Genomic DNA, 5,016 nt, shown 5'->3' on the forward strand with positions numbered 1-5,016 from the left:
ACATTTTTGTGTAGTTGTATTTATTGCCATCATGTAGGTCTGTTCACCGATACCCCATAACGGCCTTAAGGCTATGCTGTCTCTGTTTTCATCTAGTTTTCCTGCTATGTGAATGGCAATTTTTGTCTACAAATAATATGGGAATTTGTATGAATTGTAACATTTCCTGTAAGGAAACTTTGTGTAGTTTTCTAATATGTAAGAAACAAAGTCTTGTTCTGGCACAACAGACTTTATTTCCTGTATGCTAGCAGTGAAGTCCCCTGTGAATCCTTAGAGTATAAAGGAAACAGTTATATTAAGTTGGCTTCATGACAGTTTGTACTCTACAGTCTTCCAAAACCCCCAAAGCATTAAACCAGTATCATTTTTCCTCTGGGCTTGTCAAAGCTGTCCTTATAATCTGTAGTGCGCCTTTTGAAAATTGTTGCTCACTTCTTAAGATAAATAAAAAGGTGACAAGTGTCATGCTACAGGCACAGTACTTAAAGATTTAAGAAGTACTTTCTTCAAAGGTTATGTGCAAAAATCCTTAGCCGGTTTACATCATGGAGAGCGAACTGTCACTTGGGAAAATTGAACTGGTTCAGGCTCTAAAATATAGAAAAGGAAAAAAAAAAAATGTTACTATCAGTAATAGGGGAAAGAACAGAGTTTCCCCCTCTTTTCCTGATACAGTGAATTTGACTCTCAGTATATCCTGTTTTCTCATTTTAAGCACCTTACTTTCAGCAGTACAGTACACACAAGATTTTGTCATGGAAAATGATATTCTATACATTGGAACAACTTTTAAAAGGTATTTTGTTGGAGCTAAGTGTGTGAAAGTCTACTTTAGCATTTCACATTCATCTGGCAAAACGTAATTCTACACACTCTTCCACCTATAAAGCAATATAAACACATCTGTCATCTGTACACACACAGAGCTATGTGTCTGGCTACAGAAACATATACAAAGAAGAAAGCTCAAAGAAAAGTGAAAACACTCTACAGACTGGGCAGCCTGACTCTGGTGAAGCCAGCAGCAGCTCCTCACGCTGCTGCAGGAGGAGACTCGCTCTCGGAAGCCTTTTCCTCGGGGTTGGGTGGCAAAACGTTGCAGCAGCTATTCTGGTAGGGAGTGGGGGGGTGGAATTTAGCTGAACAGAAACAGCGGTTCCTGCTGCTAGGAAACGTCATTAGAAATAGTCAGAAAACATAATGACTAGAAAGTCATTAGAAATAGTCAGAAAACATTAGGCAGAAAATTACTGTCATGATGTTGCGAGGCCCTGTGGGGAAACCAGGCGTTATAACCTGTCCGACAGGCTTACTAATCCTCGGCATAAGTAGAGCCCCTTGATGTGGTCACATGTGAGTTCAGAACAGAGGGGTTTTGTGGTTTTTTAACCTACGTTATGTCTGACATTAAAAAGCAGTTAAGAGGTTAAGATTATGTGGAAAGGACTTTTTGTGCAGAACATACTCAGGTCCTTGAAAATGACCTGGCTGAAGTAAATCTGACGTGTGCGAGGGCTTTTTTTCCCTGAACTGGAGTGAGGACTATCTTATCAGGACTTTCTGCACAGTTGTAGATAGTTTGGTAAATTGGAGATACACTGGACTTTATTATGGCTAATGGTAGTTTATTTTAGATTAGTGCTCTCTGCGCTGAATCTTGCTTTGAATCTTGCTTTTTGTTTTGGAAGGGAAATAGAGTAGAGGGGAATAAGGACAGAGGCAGCCTCTTCCTCTGCTCTGGGTAAGGGGCAACAGCACAGGATCAACGCCCTGAGGCGCAGAGAAGCACAAGAAGAGAAAGGCGATGAATGCTTCCATTCATGCACCACATCCCGTGCCTGAATAGCCCGCTGGCCTGGGAGGGACCACCTCTGTCTGTAAACACAGCCAAGGCTCCAATGGCGCTGAGTTCACACGCTGCTTCTGCTTAGAGCAGAGCAGAATGTAGCCCATCCTCATCCTGCTCTAGAGTTATACCTCAGCAAAAGCATCTCTGGCTGCTTGGTTCCTCCCTTAGAGCCCTGCCCAGGGCAGGATTTTGGGGTTTGGTGCGCTTTCAAACTGTGGGTTCATAACATTCATGAGTCTGCCTTTGAACGCCAGGGAGTTCCAGGAACTTTCTTCTGTCTGTCACCTGCATGGCAAGAACTACTGCTAAAGGAAATCATTGCCTGTTCAGACTTGTAACCTCCCATATAAACACTCTGAAGGTAACGGTAGATTTTTTCACAAGAGACTGTTCTGAAAACCTGAACAGCTTCAGGCCATCTGATGTGGAGGAATCTGATTTTCAAGGACTTGGGAAGACTTTTCCCCCTTTACTTCACTGCCAGCCTTTTGGGGGACCAAAGCCGAGAGAATCTCTGCCTGTGTTCCCCCAACAGCATGTTCTTTACTCTGTTTGGTCAACCTGGGAAACACGGGTTAAAATAGTGCATATAAAGTGGTTTTTATATATATGCATATATATATATTTATATATGCATATATAATTTGGATAATCAGCTATGAGAAAGTGGGACAGTACCCACTTCCTTATATTTGTAGCTATTTCCTTCCTGATTACTTGCTCAAGTGCCAACTTGAGGTAAGGACACTTACTTTTCAGCAGTTTATAATTAGTCGTAGTAAGTGAAAACTTGGATTTGAAACGACCCAGAAGTCTGTAAAGTTGAAGCAGCTAGAACTACTTAGGAGAGCTCAGAAACAGAAAGATCACAGCCTAACTCTGACCAAAGCCTTCAACAAAACGCTGCATCGCAACCATAGGGGATGGAAGACAGAAAAGAGTTCCTGGCTTGAATTCTCTTAAAGGAAATTTTGTTATCAACTAGATTGACTTTTCCTTGAAAGGGTTATCTCAAGTAACTGCCAGTTCTCTCCAAAAGCACGATGGAGCCCAAGTAAACTAGCATTTTGTTATTGAGTAGCTCTTATCTTTTGTTTATAGTAGGTGGGTACAACCAAACTGTCATTGTTCTAGGGGAAAACTGCATTCTTCCTGCTCCCAGCATGGAACAGAAAACGGTGCTCCCAGGGTCTACCCAAAGACTTAAAGGTCGCTGAGTGGATTCCTTATGTTTAGATTCTTGGCTTGTGCTATGTGTCATTCTTTCCCCTAAATACTAGCATTGAGGCAAACACATTTGCGTTATGTATATGAGGGATGTTTGGAATGAAAGACATTACCTCTTTTTTCTCCATTTCCAAAAGAGGAAAACATAATACCTTACAGATTTAAAACAAAATGAGGAAGAAAGATATTCTTAAAGAAAACAAATATGACTTTATGGAAATATCATCATCAAAATTGGCAAAGATTCAAGAGAGAAAATTCTTCCCCAAGTCCTAGCCTGGAAGCTAAATTTTAAATTATTTTTAGTTATCAGATTGTTTTATCTATATACACATTAGTTGACAAATGTTAAGTATTTAGAGTTGCTTCTCTTTTGACCTGGTTGTCTTCTAATGGACAGTATATATTGCACATACATTAAAAAACAGGTTCATTTTGTTTTAGAAAAGGAGGAGGGGAAGATAAAAGAGGAGCGCCAGTTGGACTGTAATAAAATAACTATATAAGCAGGAGGTTGACTCTTGATAAAAATCGCTTAGAAGATTATTTCCAAGTTATGCCAGGAGAAAGCTAAACAGACTGATCTGAAAGCTAAACAGACTGATCTACTTCCAGCCAATTAACCAAATTTCTTACAGCTCTGCAGTGACCATTCCAATGACCATAAAATTATGCCATTCCATAACATTTTGCAAGGCTATAAGGATTTCTGGGGACACTAGTCAGTCTCAAAAGTAAATTCTAAAGCTGTACTCACACAGTTGTTCAGACACTTGTTTTTCATGCAAAAACACCCTGTCATAACAGATGACAATGCCTTGAAAAGAAGACTGCTGTATACAGATAACGCATAGACCATTTTAGAGCTACAAATGCAAATCATATTTGCAAAGCAAAAATATCCTTTTATATCAATGCAAGGGGCCACAGAGCATAAATAAACCCAGTGAGACCATCTTCCCCATCTTTTTTCCACTCCCAAATGAGCTCATCAGCGTGCCTCAGCCCATGTGCTATCACAAATTGCATCCAAGCAGCAGCCTGTTTTCCTGGGGCAGGGGAGAAAGTAAGCTGTCTGTGTGGAGGAATATCTCAGGGACAGTTAGGTAGCAGCACTTGCACAAAAACCTTCGCTTGGTTCAGTGCCAAGCGGCACAATCCAATTGAACAGATCTTTGCCCCACACTTCAGTCCTTGGCAAAGAGCACAAAAGGCTTGCTGTCACAATTTCTCTCTAAGGACTGTATCTCCTACATCTCCAGGATGGAAAGGAATGGTTTTAACAGATCCTTGCTAGGTGTCTTCCTGGTTGCTCAAATGCATTGCGTAAACAGCACTTGTGTTTCCCTTCAAATCGTGTTTGTGTCACCTTTCCCTCTGCTGATCACACTTGAAACCAAGTCAGCATGGTGGGCTATGAACTTACAGTACCGCAGGAGATACAAGCTGCTGATCTTAACGCTGCTTTCATTTCTTCTTTAAAGGAACTTTTGCTCTCCCAGCCAGAGGCAGTGGGAATGAATGCAAGCCTTCAAGGACTGTAGCCATGGCCCTCCCACTTCACTTCTGGTAGTTTGCAGTGGTGTGCTTAGTAAAAGCCTGACTACTGCTAGGTCATGCTTGTCAGAAGTCTTGAAGCTTTAAAAGGTCACTGTTTTCCTTTGATTTAAAACTTACTGTGCAAATCAGGAACATACATTATCTAACATTGGCTATTTTAAGATATTATATCAGGGATAAGCAAAAAAAAAAAAAAAAAGTCTTCATAAACATTTTTTACGACAGATTGCAATACCCCTCTCAGCCTTGTGTAGATCAGAGCTGATTGCATTCATATTGTCCCTGTAATGCATTCACTGTTATTGTGGACACTGGGAGAGTCTTCCCTTCCAGTCAAGCAAACGACATCAACAGCCACGGTGTGTGTAAGAGCTTTG

This window comes from Numenius arquata, chromosome 8 (genome assembly GCF_964106895.1).
Source record: "Numenius arquata chromosome 8, bNumArq3.hap1.1, whole genome shotgun sequence".
NCBI classification, from domain to species: domain Eukaryota; kingdom Metazoa; phylum Chordata; class Aves; order Charadriiformes; family Scolopacidae; genus Numenius; species Numenius arquata.